Genomic DNA, 16581 nt, shown 5'->3' with positions numbered 1-16581 from the left:
CTCCTACCAAAACTATGGCCATAAATTATTCTTCTGTAAAGAAGACATGTCACTTTGACCTCATTATTTGTTCATTTACTTAATCATTCACTTAAATCATAGTACCCCATTTGTGAACCAAGCCTTCAGCATATAAGCCTTTAGGAGAGGATATTTCATATTCAATGCATAGTATCTCCGTCCTCTTGTTTACAGAACATCTTCTTTCAGGATGCTTATTTTATGCTTTTCCTATCTCGGCTCTGGAATCAATCAGTTCTTCATGAATTCCTGGTTCCTTACATTAGAGAATGATACTTTAAAACTAAGATCTGGATCCTGGCTGCATTCATTGCTACTGAGATATTATTACCTTACTTATGTTCTCTAGTGTGCATGATGAGCCATGCACATACAGATAATCTCTAAATGTCCCCTATCTCTCCCTCTCTCTGTGCATGTATGTACATCCACGTATGTTAAAAGGTATACCATAACATGACTTCAGACTGATGTCCTCAACTCTAAACACTATCAGGATCATTCTAGTCTCTCCCTATTACTTGTCTCTCTCCAAGAGGGAGATCTGGTCTTGAACCATCCATCAGCTATGTACTTAATCAATCTTGGTATACAATTTCAGAAGTGTGTGTGTGTGTGTGTGTGTGTGTGTGTGTGTGTGTGTGTGTGTCTACCAGGGCATGGGGAGTCCTGGAGCTTGAACTTAGGGCCTGGGTGCTGTCACTGAGCTTCTTTTGTTCAAGGATAGTACTCTACCACTTAAGCCAGAGTTCCATGTCTGGATTTTGGGGGGATGGGTAGTTTTTTGGAAATAAGAGTCTCATGGACTCTCCTTCCCAGACTATCTTCAAACTGCAATCCTCAGATCTCAGGCTCCTGAGTAGCTAGGATAGCATACATGAGGCCATCAGATATAACCTTTTTATCAAATGGTTATTCTAGACACCCATTTTTATCAGCTGTCTCTTTCTTCTATGAGTTGCAGCACCTGGGTTTGTTTCTTGAGTCTTCTAATTGTCAACATCTATACAATACAGACATTTAAATTTTTGTAACAAAATGATACTTAATTGGGATAGTTATTGAACTGTTTTCTTTTTTTAAATATGTGTTTTTATTGCAAAGATACTGTACAGAGGAGTTATAGTTACAGTTACATGAGCAAGGTAATGAGTCCATTTCCTATCGAGCATTGTTGCCCCCTCTTTGTTTTTCCTCTACCATTCTTCCTCTACCTTTCTTCCCTACTTCCCCAACTCATCCTTCCCCCAAACAAAAAAAAGTTTGTTTTCAACATAGTGTCTTGTACATCTCATTGTTGCAATGGGTCATCTGTATCCTTATTTCAGCATTTTGTTATTTCCCTTCCCCTCCCCAAATTAGAAAAATGTATATACAAGATGCAGGACACCAGAATCAAATAGAGTAACAACAGGGGTTATACCAAGGGGGAAGACATACAAAGAAACAATAAAAAGCACATAGTACCTTATAAGTACATTAAAAAGAACAAGAAAGATAAAAATCTCTTGTGTCCCTCTTGGGATTCATTTCGCTTAGCATCAGGTTATATGGTCATATGTACATAGCTTTTGACCTCTTCTTCTTGTCCTAGACATATACTAGTTATTGCAGGAGTTTTAAGAAATGTTTAATAAAACATGGGACCTATGTTTCTTTGAGCCTGGCTTATTTCACTTAATATAATTTTTTCCAAATCTTTCCATTTCCTAACAAATGGGGCGATGTCATTCTTTCTGATGGTATACATATAACTCATTTTCTGAGGGGCATCTAGGTTGGTTCCATATCTTAGCTATGGTAAATAATGTTGCGATAAACATAGTGCTGGTAATTTTAGTATAGCCTTGTTTGTGATCGGTTGGGTAAATGCCCAAAAGTGGGATTTCTGAGTCATAGGGGAGCTCTATGTGTAGTCTTTTGAGGAACCTCCATCCTGCTTTCCAAAGTGGTTGAACAAGTTTACATTCCCACCAACAATGCAGTCAGGTTCCCTTTTGGCCACATCCCCTCCAGCAGCTGTTGTTATTAGATTTCTTGATTATAGCTTTTCTAACTGAGGTAAAGTGGTATTTCAATGTTGTTTTGATTTGCATTTCTTTTTTAATAAGTTTTTTATTGTAAAAATACTGTACAGAGGGGTTACAGTTACATGAACAAGGTAATGAGTACATTTTTTATCAAGGATTGTTATCCCTCCTTTGTTTTTCCCCTACCATCCCTTCCCTCCCACTTCCACAACTACACTCTCCCTCCATCCCCCGGCCTAAATTGTAAAATTCATTGTTCAACAGTGTCTTGTGAATCTCATTGTTACAATGGGTCTACCTGTATCCCTATTTAAACATTTTGATTTTTCCCTTCCCCTCCCCAAATTATACCAACATCAAATATAGTGAAAACAGGGGTTATACCGTGGGGTAGGAACATACAAAGCAACAAAAAAAATCACCTGATACCTTATAAATAGATTAGAAACAATAGCAAGAAAGAAAAAGCCACTTGTGTCCCTATCTTAGGGTTAATTTTGCTTAACATCATCTTTTCTAGTCGTATGTACATAGCTTTTGACCTTTTCTGCTTGTCCCAGACATATACTAGTTATTGCAAATAAGGGAAATCACAGGACCTATGTTTCTTTGGGCCTGGCTTACTTCACTTAATATAATTTTCTCCAAGTCTCTCCATTTCCTAATAAGTGGGCAATATCATTCTTTCTGATGGAGGCCTAGAATTCCATTGAATATATATATATACCACATTTTCTTGATCCATTCATCTTCTGAGGGGCATCTGGTTGATTCCATATGTTAGCTATAGTAAATAATGCTGAGATTAACATAGCTGTGCTGGTAGCTTTAGTATGGTCTTGTTTGTGCTCATTTGGGTAAATGCCAAAAAGAGGGATTGCTGGGTCATAGGGGAGCTCTATGTGGAGTCTTTTGAGGAACCTCCATACTACATTCCAAAGTGGGTGAACAAGTTTACACTCCCACCAACAATGCAGTAGGGTTCCCTTCTGGCCACATCCCCTACAGCATCTGTTGTCATTAGAGTTCTTGATTTTTGCCATTCTAAGTGGGGTGAGGTGGAATCTCAATGTTGTTTTGATTTGCATTTCTTTTATGGCTGGAGAGGTTGAGCAGTTCTTCATGTGTCTATTGGCCATGCTTATTTCCTCTTCAGAGAAGTTTCTCTGTAAGTCTTTAGCCTAGTTATTAATGGGGTGGTTGTTTCTTTGAGGATTTGTTGTTGGGGGATTTAATTTTTTGAGTTCCAGGTGTATTTTAGATATGTGACCCTTGTCTGTTGTATGGCTAGTGAAGATCTTCTCCCAATCTGTGGGCTTTCTGTGGATCTTGCTATTTCCCTTACCATGCAGAAGCTCTGCGGTTGTCCCAACTCCCATTTGTCCAACTTTTCTTTGATTTGTTGTGTTTCTGGGTCTCTATTAAGAAATTTTCAGTCTGTGCCAAGGAGCCCTAGAGTTTCCCCCATTCCTTCCTGTAATCTTTTCAGGTGTCTGCTTTGTCTTTGATCCATCTGGAGTTGATTCTGGTGCAGGGTGATATATAAGGATTTAGCTTTAGTTTTCTACAGGTGTTTAATCAATTTTGCCAGTACCATTTACTGAAGAGGCTGTCTTTCTTCCATTCTATTTTTTTTAGCTCCCTTATCAAGGGTTAGGTGGCTATACGTATGTTCTATAGGGTTCTATAGGGTTCATTTCTGGGTCTTCAGTTTTATTCCATTGGTCCAAATGACCTGTTTTCTTAAACATTTCTTAAATCTCCTTATATGCTGAGTTCCACAGGCAAGCTTTAGGATTAGTTTGTGAAGGTGGGTTTTTCAAATGCCTTGGGGATTTGAATGGGGATTACATTAAATTTATTCAATTTGGGAAAAATTGACATCACAACATGGTAAGTCGCTAGGTCTTCTTTTATGTCTTTCATAAACTTTTATGTTTTTATCCCATAATAAGTCTTGCATTATTCATGAATTCACTTTACTCATCTGAATTCACATAAATATTCACATTATCTGTTGCATGTTTTAAATTGCATTTTCAAATTTTTATTGCTAACGTATAAGAAAGTTATTGATTATATTTGTCATGTTATCTGAACAAGTTGCCTAATGCATTTTATTAGAGCTGGGAGGCTTTCAGTTCATGCCCTAGAAAACTCCATTTTAGATAGCGCTGTTATCTGTGGAAAATGACAATCCTATATTCTTTTCTGAGTCAAAGAGTTGGTTATTAGTAGAGTGATTTAAAAAAAGGCCAGCCACTAAGCAAACCTAATCAAGGAAAAGAAATAAGAAAAAATACAAATACTTTTCAGATTCCTAAACAAAACTCAGAATAAGAAAATGATAATTTAAATATAAATAGTGTTGAGGATATTTTGTGCAACTTTGTGGAAATTAATCTGTAAGGTTAAATGCTTCTAAAATTATATGCTCAATGAAAATTGAAGCAGAAATACAAATTAAGCCTCTAAAACCTTCATGAAAAATATTGAGAAAGTGTCTATAGAATTTTTTCTCTTGCATTTCTGACATTTAGAAAATTTTTTTCTTGACAGAAACAGATTGTGTTGTATAGTAGTGAACCTGATCAGAATTGTTCTTCCCTTGCTTTAATGTGTCTCCAATAATGTTCATTGTGAATTGTAAGTTTTTTTTTTATGTTTATCAAGTTTAGGGAGTCTTTCACTTCTGGTAAATTGTACATTTTTGTTAAGATTTAATATTGAATTTTATCAGATATGCTTTTCAGCATCATTTGAAAGTATCAAATTGTTTCTTTTTGAAATAGAGTGTCATAACCCAGACTGGCCTGAAATTCTATAGTGCAGGCTGACTTGGAATTCACATCCCTTCAGCTTCCTCCCCTCATGTATTGCAATTAGAGGCATGCACCTCACACAAGTGGAATGATACATTTTTAAAACCTGGCAATGTAGTAAAGTTCTAACCTTGAAACATATTTTAGTTCATTTATGGGTTTAACCCAACTTGATCAAGGTGTGTTACTATTTTATAGGTGAACTTTTGGATTTTACTTGGTACCATTTAATCTAGGATTTTTGTGTAAATATTTATAAGTAAGATTTGCTTGTATTTTGTGCCACCATTGGAAGATCTTGTTTTGACATGCAAGAAGAGATTTCAAACAATCTTGCCTTTTAGTATGTCAAAAGTCCTTTGTTCCTTGCCATTGCTTATAAAGCTTATTACCTAGGGAGCAGAAGAGGGGGACTTCTGATTGTTGATGGTTTGGAATTCCTATAAACCATCAGATGAGTATAATTGTTGAGGATGCAGTGAAGGTAGAATTTAATCTAAGAAAGCCCATTAGCAGCAGGCTTAATGAGTCTACATTGCCTCTAAACAAACTCCTATCTGATCTCAAGATTCCTTTAGTTGGAGGTCAGTGGCAATGAGGATGAAGATGAAGGTTGCATTCAAGAATCAGCACAAAAGGTGAATTAATAGAATTTTGGTTAACTAGAAGACAAGATGTACAAAAGTTACAGGGTTACTAGAAGAAGCAAAACAATCTAGAGATGTGTTGGTTTGAAAGAAGGTGATGAATTCTACTTGTGAAATAAGAAGAATTCAATTTTGAATGTGTTTTTGATATTACTAAGAGTCTGGATGAAGGAAAGAGGTTAATATCCTCACAACTAGTCCTACTTCCATTGTGCAGACAGCAAACTCAGAAGCCTAGAAATGCTGAGCCAGTTTCCCAAGGTGGCTCTGTTCTGCTTACTATGCTCTTTCCACGGTGTCTTTCCTTCATGAGATATCAATTCCAGAACTGTCATTAAAGAAGAGTCTTTTCAGGCTATGAGAGATCTTGGCATGGCTATAGGAAGAAGAGAAGGACTGAGAAATAACTAGGATGAAAATACTTGAGATAGTTTCTTGAATGAGGTCCTAAAGTATGCAAGAGAGAGCACAGGTACTAAAGAACACACAATTTCTGTACTTGAAGTCCTTTTCATGCATCAATAGAGAGGAACATATAATTAACTGCCTAACTTTAGCTCCCACCTATACAACCTACTCCATTCTGTTCCTCCCTCACCTTCTTCCCTTCTACTCCCCCACAGTTCCATGTGGAAGAAAACACATCTGCCTTAGATCCCAAGGTGGAGGGTAGAGTGTGAATAAGAAGGGATTAGAGTAACACAAGTGCTCAGATGGTCTGTACAGAGGTTGTACAGAGTACCAGGAAAGGGACAATGAACAGGAAAGTCACAAAGGCTGTGGTGTGGGTGTGGGTCTGAGTGTGGGTGTGGGTATGGGTGTGTGCACGTGCACACACACACTAAGGCTTGAATTCAGGACTGTGCAACTCTTGCTTACCACTCAAATCTGGAGCTCTACCACTTGAGCCATACCTTTACTTCTGTTTTATTTTTTGCCGATGAGTTGGAGATAAGACTCTCCTCAATTTGGGGCTGGGAAGGTGGCTCAGTGGTAGAGTGCTTGCCTTGCATGCCTGAGGCCCTGGGTTCGATTCCTCAGCACCACATAAGAAAAAAGAAAAAAGCCAGAAGTGGTGCTGTGGCTCAAGTGGTAGGGTGCTAGCCTTGAGCTGAAGAGCTGAGGGACAGCGCCCAGGCCCAGAGTTCAAGCCCCACGACCGACAAAAAAAAAAAAAAAGAAATGTACTCATGGGGCTGGGAAGGTGGCTCCGTGGTCTTAGAGTGCTTGCCTTGCATGTTTGAGGCCCTGGGTTCGATTCCTCAGCACCACATAAGAAAAAAGAAAAAAGCCAGAAGTGGTGCTGTGGCTCAAGTGGTAGGGTGCTAGCCTTGAGCTAAAGAGCTGAGGGACAGCGCCCAGGCCCAGAGTTCAGGCCCCATGACTGGATCCAAAAAAAATCTCCTCAATTTGTCTACTTGGGCTAGTTTTGAACCTTGATTCTCTGCTTTCAACCACTAGAGTAGCTAGGATTACAGATGTGAGCCACCAGTGTCCAGCTTGTGATATTATTTTGAAACAAGGAAAGGAGGATATTTAAAGCTGAACAATAAAAGGAAATATTAAAAGGAAAGCTTTCAAAGCAGTTGATGGTTGGTATATATAAAAGCTTAGGCCACAGTACACCCATTCAACTGGCAAAACGAAGTGAAATAATGCAAGTTGGGGATTCAGGGAGCCAGTACCAATGCACTATGTTGTGGGCTAGTGCTGCCCCTCTGGAGCATCACTCAGCAGAACTTAATTTGAGTATTCACATCCCCTAGGGCCCTGTAAACTCACTCTTGGTTAAATACTCAGAGAAAATGTCACTTACTACACACTGGGGTGACAGAGTTGGAGGCAATCTGGGCATCTATCACTAGAGTAAAAGTAGTGGGTGCATACTTTGCAGTCGTTTGCCTTAGAAGTAATGAACTACAAATACATAAAAGAACATGAAAAGGTCTCAAAAACTGTTAAAAATAACTATAAAAATGAATTCTAGAGTGCCATATTATTTATGTAAGTTCAACATACATGCATACATAAGACATACTGTCAAAGGTAGGTATCTGTTGGTGTTTTCCAACCCAGTGTGGTGTGTGTCGAGGGGCAAGGGAGAAGATTAAGCACAGGACTAGCAATTGAACAAGACAAAAGAACTAAGAATGAACCCTGACTGATTGAAATATCCATGAACCGAGGAGTATGATGACCGATTTCCTGCCCAAGGTCCAATTAAAGAACCCAGAAGCATTGATCTTTCCCCACAGAAGAGGCTGGGTGGGCTACAAGATGCCCAGAGCTGAGGCTGGGAGAGGCTGGAGTTGACTGCCAGCCTGGAGTGGTGGCCCTCATCCTGAGATCAACGGAGAGCTGCTGACAGCTTTTAAGCAGAAAAGCACATTGTGTTTGAAAGATCTTCTCTGGTGACCCAGAGGAGAAGGAAAGACAGAGACAATGTAGTGTTTGGGAGTCTGCTTTTTAAATGACAGTGATCAGAACTAGTGCAGGGAGCTAGGGCAACATGGTGGGTGGTCTAGAGTGGGTGCCATCTAAGGCTAGGGCAGGAAGCCATAGAAAGCCACCTCCTTTTAGGCGATGGCCATTAGCTTTAGCCATGTGAATAGACTCTTGCATACTATGAAGGCATTCAGCAATATAGAGGGTAGAGTGACAGGCTCTCTCCTCCTAATGTTATTCTCTCCTCCATGACTAGGTAGCTTTGCACAGAAAGCTGGAGACTTGGGTTCTAATTCCAGCTCTTTCTTCTGGTTCCAAGGTGACCTTGGACAGGTCATTCTTTCTCTCTAGGCCTCAACTTCCTTTCTCTTTCTAGTATGCATTCTTCTTGGCACTATATTATTGTATTTCCCTAATAATAGTCCTCCCCCAATGGGGAAATTTCCCCCCTCCCCAACTTCCCCCAGGTGACTCTAAAATCTTGACATCCTCCTTAATCTTCCAGCGCCACTGCCCCACCTTGGTGAGGAAGAGCAACAAATTGGTAACGTAATGGCCCTGCTGATTGCATTATGGGTGTCTAATGCAATATGCCCTCATGAGGACCATCCATCAGCAGAGAGCCCCTCCCCAAGACCCTGCCACCCCAGTCACATTAGTCAGGCAGCCCATTCATCACTACCACACACCTCCACGGAGACTGGCCTAGACAGATGAGAGGCCAAATCAGATTTATGAGGAGGAATCCTGGAAAAAAATCAGGCCCATCCATCTCCCAGACACGGAGGAGGGGAACCTGTGTCATCCTCCCTTCTGAGGCTCCTTAGGGAGACTGGTGCTAATGAGGCCAGCCAAGTTGCTTTTGTTTTCCTGAGGCCCATTCCTGAGCCCCTGTGTTGCCTAGCAAGCCTTAGAACTGCTTCTTAAAAGTTTGTGATTTGGGGAACAAATATATCCTGTTAGGACCAGGATATAGTGTCCAGACTTAGTCCCAATGTCTAAGGATCCCAGGATGTGACTCTAAACAAGTTTCTGGGTTGGGTTGACTACTATAAGCAGAGGATAGGGAGAAAGAAGCAGCAAGCCCAGCTCAGGAATGAGACCAGTGCTGAGGCCAGCTTCACAGGAAGAGAGGTTTCACTCAGGCCCACCATTTGGACCGAGGCCTCCCTGGCAACTGCCCCTCTGTAGATAGGGGAGACAGAGGGGATTGAGAATGTGGTAGGATGCTAGGGCGAACAATTAACTATCTTTTAGGTGTGAGGACTTGTGGGTCCTAAAGCCTGCATGACTCCAGGAACCTTGTATAAGGAAAAATCATATAAAATCTGACCTGCTAGGGATTTAAAAGGAGCCCATAGAAGCAAGGGGCCCTAGAGCTTTCGCTTTCTCCACTTCCCCATGAATCTGTTTCTGTGGCATACCTGGTACTGTGCCAACTGTTTTAAACACATCATCTAAATAAAATAAAATAAAATAAAATAAAATCTCTTCACACTGCCAGTTGCCTAGCAAGGCAAAACTTACATTCTCCATTTTAATAGGAAGATTGAACTTCGGAGAGATAAAGTGACCTGGCTAAGACAACTATGTAGTTGGTGACAGAATGATGACTGGGACCAAGTTCATCTGACCCCCAGCTAGTGCTCATTCCACTGCTCCTTTGCCTGAGCTGAGTTGCCTGGTTATGTGGAGGGCTAGGAGGAGGTCTCTGACCAAATGTTCTCTTTCCAAATCCTCCTCAATCTGTGTCCAAAGGAATCTCTTCTCTGTAATTGCTCTATATCAATGCCATGGCTTCCCTGGGGTCTGAGAGAGACCAGGTAGAGGCAGAAATGTGGATAAAAATGTGGATAGGGCCCTACAGTCATGAGGCTCATGATGGGTGTGTTAACCTTAGGGCCTCCCTTGCCTTATAATGCTTATTTGCCCCCCCCAACTGACCATTGTTTCATCTGAACTGAGTCCTGAATGACCAGCCCAAGAATTGAGAAGAGCTGGAAACCCATAACTGGGGCTCAGGTCAAGGGCCACGCAGGTTCTTCTTTGCATCAGTGTAGATGTCTCAGAAGTCCCCCCCTCCTCCCCCCCTCCCCGGCCTCTTCTCTACCCCATCAGGCTTTCCTCTGTCAGTCCCTGCTCTCGGGGAAGTTTGACAGCCAAGCCAGTTACTTCTTATCAAGAGGGTGGGGGATAGAGGTGCTGAGAGAGATGGGTGGCCCCCTCTTCTCGCCAGGCAAGAATCTCAGCACCATGATGCACCAGCTCATGGGCAGTGGGAAGGGGTCTTGCCAGGCATAGTGCCACAGAAGATGTGGAAGCTCTATAATCAGGTGTCAGAACACCTGTGAGAACAAGAGCGTGAACATTGGAGAAGCATCTCAAACTTTCCCCTCTTCCTCAAAGGTCTCCCTTCGATGGTTCTACCACTATCTTCTCCATAGTTTCCACTTCCCCTGAGGACAATGTCTTGACTCTCCCTAGATGGCTTGCCAGCCTGAGGCTGGCACTTGAACAGCTAGCATCATCTGTAGAGGCCTTGCCAAAGCATCCCTGCCTCTTCCGTACTGGTTTCTTGGCCTCCTCTCCCTTTCTACTCCAGGCCTGTGTCTCCTTGTCTTTAAATGACAAGACTCTCCTCGCTCCTGACTTCTCCAACACAGGGGTGCTCACACAGTGAGTGAAGGGAAGGATTTCCATTCCACCTCCCCTCATTGCCTGATTTTCTTCCCACACAAGATTTTGAACTCACTGGGTACTCATATTCCCTGTTCCCTTGGGTCCTTTTGCTGTCTCAGCCCTCAGCATAAAGCAGAAGGCCATACGTCAGGGTGTATTCCTCAGGTGAGCACAGCCTGCTGGAGGCCACAATGCAGTGCTGATGACAAAAATGACATGGCCTGGATGCAGTCTCAATCTCAGAGCAGACAGAACCCATGCCCATGTAGGAAGTGCCCCTAAAGGGGTGTGTGCTGCTGCATGACATAGAGAAGCCCAGGGGAGACACATAGTTTTATGTACAAATACAAGGTGCCAACATTAAACACTAAAGAAGAGGCATCTGGCTGGAGAATGCTACAAATGCAAGTCCATGGGCCAGGAAGGTTTGTGTATCTAGATGCGTCTTTCTATGTCTGTGTCTATCTGTATGTCTCTTGTTCTCGTGTGTGTGTGTGTGGGGGGGGTGTGTTGGGGTCCCTAGGTCAGAAAGAGGCTGAGATTGCTCACCAATGAGTTCCTTGAGAACTTGAGTTTCTAAGTGCTGAGGGGAGACAAACAAAAGGAATAATCAGTTTCAAGTGAAGTGAGTTAGGACAAATGTTGGCAAAGACAGAGGTCCCTCTTTCCCAGACTCTTTCCTCTCCTGTGCCTTCCATGTGAATGTTCCTTGGGGTTCTCCTAGCCCACTTCTCCATCTGTACAGGCTTCTCCATTCGCAGGTCTTCCCTAAGCAACCAAACACACGGATGATGACGATCTTTCTCCAGCCCAGATCTGTCTTTTAGACTGTAGACCTTCTGCGCTCCAGCAGAAGGGCTCCACGTACGCTCCTAGAGCATATCCAGGTTCAAACCACGTTCATCATTTTGCCAAGTTTCATCCTTCTGAGACCCCAGCTCAGTCTGTCTCATCACCATACGCCCAGTTCCCCACCCTCACCTCCCATTACAGTTGCCAAGTATGCCCCCTTTTGGACTCAAAGTATAAATCCTTCTGGACTCTTCACTTTGCACTGTCTTCGCTGCTACTAGTTGGCCTTGGTCTTTAGTGAGCTGCGCTGTAGGCTCAGCCTCTAGAGAAGACACTTGGGTCTGAGCTCAGAGGAGATGCTATTTCACTCCCAAAGTGTAGCTCCAGCCACTTGGATATGTTGTTGAACCATAAGACACCCCCAATCCTCCCTCTGTAAATTAAAGATAACAGAGCCTGTGCCCAGCACACAGGCCAGCGTTGTGGGTACCACTATTACTATCAGCACCATCCAAGTTGTCATCACAGTTTCCCATCAGGGAAATGACCTCAACTCTCAACTTCATCTTTTCCACTCACCATATTGGAAAAGCAACTAATCCAGTTCGGAGATGTCTGCTGCTCAAACTAGTAAGTGGAGAAGCAGATTCTGAGCCTAGGTCTATTCTAAATGACTTCAGAGTCCTTGTTGTCTCTGCTAATCCTCTTGCCTGTTTGCAAGCATGAGGATGAATGGATCTGGAACAACAACAGAGTGAGGAAGGAATGAAAGCAATGGAGGGACAATTTTCAAGAGCATCCAAGGTGCTCCAGATTTTACAGTGGCAATCTCATTGAGGGGCAGATGGAGAGGAAGCATAGAGTTTGCAGTGGAGTGGGGGTGGTATTGCTGGGGAGAATGAGTTAAAAGGACTAGAATCCAAAGAACCTCTTAAAGACTGCAGAATGGAGACCAGGTGAAATCACAGGTATCTGTGTGAGGCTGCTGTGGGTCATCAGAACAGTCAGGATGGGGTACAGGGGGTAGTTCTTATCTTTGGCCCCCATAGCAGTATCTGGAGAGGGAACTAGCTACAACTATAGCATCTGGAACTCAGGTGAACTTGGAGCTGTGGTGTGGTGTCAGTGTGGTAGGAAAATAGTGAGTACTTGGATGGACAGCTGCATGGCCTCTGGGCTCTGCCCTCTCCAACGTCTGCAAAGGAGTCTTCAAGCAAGAGGAAGTGAGTTGGTAGCATTTTTTTTTTGTTGGTCCCAGGCTTGAACTCAGGGTCTGGGTACTGTCCCTGTCTGAGCTTTTTGCTCAAGGCTAGTACTCTACCACGTTGAGCCACAGCTCCACTTCCACTTTTGAGGTGGTTAATTGGAGATACAAAGACTTTCCTGCTCAGGCTAATTTCAGTCTTTGATCCACAGATCTCAGCCTCTACAGTGGCTAGGATTAGGGATATAAGCCACCAGCACCTGGTGCTGGCAGCACTATTGACTCAGGGTACAGAGTCCTGCCAACTTGATTCTCCAGTCAGCTCTGAGCAAGGCTGTTGTCAGCCAGCCGGCTTGCCTGCTGGGGCCTTCACAACAAAAGCCAGAATAGGAAGGCAGGATGGGCTTGTTTCTGGCATTGTCTGCAAGATCTGGATGAGGGGTTATTTTTCCTTTCAAGCTTATTCTTCTGCATCTGAAGTTGATCACTTAGGTGGCTACTTTGTCCTCTGTCCCCAAAGAATGGTAGCTTTTAAAACAAGCAGTCTAGTGCACCCTGAGTACTCTCCTTCAAGCACAAACCTGCCCAGCCAGTCCATCCTTCTCCATCTAGCCATCCTCTGATTCAAGTGCAGGACAGAACTTTGATTGGCAGGGAGAAGTCAACCCCATTCCTGACCCAACTTTGCCTGGCTGGACAGGCCAAAATAAGGGCCTGTAGCTCTGTGAACGACATCTCTGAGCAGCCTTCCCTGGTGAGGAAGGCGGCTGGGAAAAGGGACCTAGGCTCCTGAAAGCACTAGAGAAAGTAGGCTACACTCCAGTTTGTCTGATTTTGCTCAGGCAAAAATGAAAAGTGTTCCTTTTCAAAAACCAACAATCTTGCAATTTCATGGGAATTTTGCGCTTGAGTGGGAGGTGGGGGCAGCAAGTTTTTAACACCAAGCAACATGAAGGCAAATTTACTTAAAGCCACCCGGCCACATCCCCAGCTTTTCACAATGGTGGGGGTTTTACCTTCCACAAAAGCTCTGGGTTCTCTGTCATGCCTTTCTTTTTTTCTTCCTGGATCCCAATTGTCAAGCCTTCAAGAAAATGCACTTCAGTCCTTTGTTGTTGAGTGTAATCTGATAAACTGAGCAGAAACACACTGCTCTCCCCACCCTTTCAAAAACTGTTACTGCCAGAGAAAAAGGATGAAGGAAAAGAGATCTGAGGTCTTTGAATGGACATTTAAGCACGAGCGCACGCACGCACGCACGCATGCACACACACACACACACACACACACACACACACACACACACACACACACATGCCTCACATACATACCAGGACATAGAATTGCCTGGGGTGGGAGGAGGTTGAATCCCAGACTCTTGCATGGGGGCCTGGCCCTGGGGTCCTGGGACGGATGCCCTCCCAGCTCCAAGCGACTCCCCTACTTGCAGGCCCTTACTGCAACCGCCCAGTGGGCGGTGCCAGGGCAGGTTTCGGGCTATAAAGGGCTCTTGGCTCCCTGGGCCTGAGAGAGCGCCATCTCTGCAGCAGTGTCACTGCCAGCCACAGCCAGCTTGGGGCACTGCTTGTGCCCCAGTGCCACCGAGCACACTACCCTTTCGCAGGCGTTGCTGATTTGGACCAAGCTGTCAGCTTTCTTCCTCCTACCTTCCATTGGCAAGTCCTTTTTTTCGATTGCTTTGGGCTGAGTTGGGTATGGGGTGGGAGAAGAACTTTGACTGGGAGGATATGGAATATTGTCATGTCGTTTCAAAAATCCCTTCTGAGGCAAGTATCTGGAGCTGAGATTCCCAGATGCGGCATGTGATAAGACTTGCTCCATATTCAGGCAATGGAGAAAGCAACAAAAGTTGTTTCCCCACCCCCACCCCAAGAGTCATCCTCCCCCCCCACTTCCAGAAAACTGTAGAGGGTGGGCAAGGGGCTTTCTCTAAGCTGGTTTGGTCGGAGGGGCTGGGAGTAACTATTCAGGTCATACCCCCTGGGAAAGGGTGGTGATCAAAAACAAAGCTGAAAAACAGAAAAAGAAAGAAAGATAAAGTACCTGGGAGTGGGGTACAGGGATAGGGGAGCCTCGCTAAGGGGGGGGGGGGAAACTGAAGGAGTGAAACATCGAATCAGAAATCCAGCTTTGATCTGATAGCATTGCCAATAGCAGGATGGCATATCCAAAGAAGTGGGAGGGCTGAGTGGGTTTCTGGCAGGCGGTGGTTTTGAGGGAGGTCAGTAACATCAGCCCCAGAATCCTTGATGATGCAGGGGTGAGGGTGGGAAGAAGAGTTGGAGAGTTTACCCCTGCAGGCAGAAAGCCACAATCTAGGGCATGTGGAGATTTCCACAATGAGCCTGGACAGCAGGGATCCAGCCCCTCAAAACAGCCAGGGCACAATCTGAATGTCCTCTAAACTGTCCTTGAAGACTGGGCACTGGAGGGTTATAGCCAGCACGATGGCTGGTCTTACAGCATCTATTCTGGAAGGAGGACAGGGAAAGGAGAACGGCAGGCAAACAGGCCTGGGACCACAAGCTGAAACAGCCCTCCTTACCTACTAGAGGAGCAGTTTGTGCTTCAGCTCTGGAAAAGGGTCTGGACAGGACCTGCTGTCTCAGGAGTTTTGCAGGAAAGAGGCTCCGCCAGGATACACACAGGGGAGAGAGGGGCCTGAGAATGGAAAGGGAACTGCCTGTGGCCCTAGGGAGGATAAGAAAGAGTTGTGAGCTGAGTTTTCCAAGGGCTCTATGGTGCCAGGGAGGCTGAACAGGGCTGAGAGCAGAAAGAATGCTCTGAGGTGAAATCTTCAGAGGTTTCCCCCCCCCCCCCCCCGAGTTCACTGTCCATCAGGGAGGCCCTGTGCAATTTCAAATGAAAAAATCCAGGGCCCAAACAATGCAAAATCAAATGTAAAATTAAACGTTTCTTCTGTTGTCGGCTTCAGTGGTCAGAAGCATAGACATTAAACAAAGGAGCTCTTGGTTCTTGGGGACTGGCTGAAGTTGGTGGGAGAGAGAATAGAATAAAACAATGAAGTGGTTGAGGCTGGACCGGCCTCCAGTTTTCTCATCAGTACAAGAAGTGATAGATAAATGTGATTATCTAAGAACAGTGTTGCCTCGATGTTGTGTGGAGATGAAATCAGAGAATAGCTAGGGAAGAGATTTGTTGGCTTTACAGGAGTGCGCCCATGGGAGGGGCAATGTATTTACTGCTTTGGGTGGAGAAAGCCTAGGACAGACAGCAATCCAGGCAGCTTTGTGCCTGGGTGAGGAGAGTTTTAGCCAGACCAGACCAGTACAGGGAAGCTTTCTTTCTCTCTCTCTCTCTCTCTCTCTCTCTCTCTCTCTCTCTCTCTCTCTCTCTCCTCTGTGTGTGTGTGTGTGTGTGTGTGTGTGTGCGCGCGCGCGCGCGCTCGTGCTTTGCTCCCCATATTCTGCCTCTTCTGCCAAGCGCTGTGAATTTCCTCCAGGTAGAACTCCACTTGAGCCAGCAGTGCCCTTCCCTCCCATTGACTGGTGTCCCATTCTACCCTCACTGATTTCAAAGTGGGTGTAGGACCACAGGCAAGCCCTGAGATGTGCCTGTGGCCATGCAAAGTGCTTCATGAGAGATACCAGTGGTCAGGAATTCCTGTGCTTGGCTACAGGGAGACTGGGTAGAAAGGGATTCTTATGGGGGACCAGCATATCATTCGAAGGCCAGAAATAAAAGAAATATTCTGACCTAGAGCCTATTTCTGCTCACAGAATCTTTTGAGTTGAATTAAACCCCAGCTTTGGTACAGTTCATGAGGGAGTAGCCATAATCCTTTAGGACAGGGTTATAAATCAGACTGAAGTCTGGGTCAGACTTCAGGCTGGAATCAGAGTACAAAGTCCTCTCTTATATTGACCAAGATGCACTGTATTCATAAACTGCATTGTTGA

Source organism: Dipodomys merriami, unplaced genomic scaffold, assembly GCF_024711535.1.
Source record: "Dipodomys merriami isolate MVZ:Mamm:240054 unplaced genomic scaffold, mDipMer1.0.p SCAF_37, whole genome shotgun sequence".
NCBI lineage: Eukaryota > Metazoa > Chordata > Mammalia > Rodentia > Heteromyidae > Dipodomys > Dipodomys merriami.
This window is presented reverse-complemented; position numbering follows the sequence as displayed.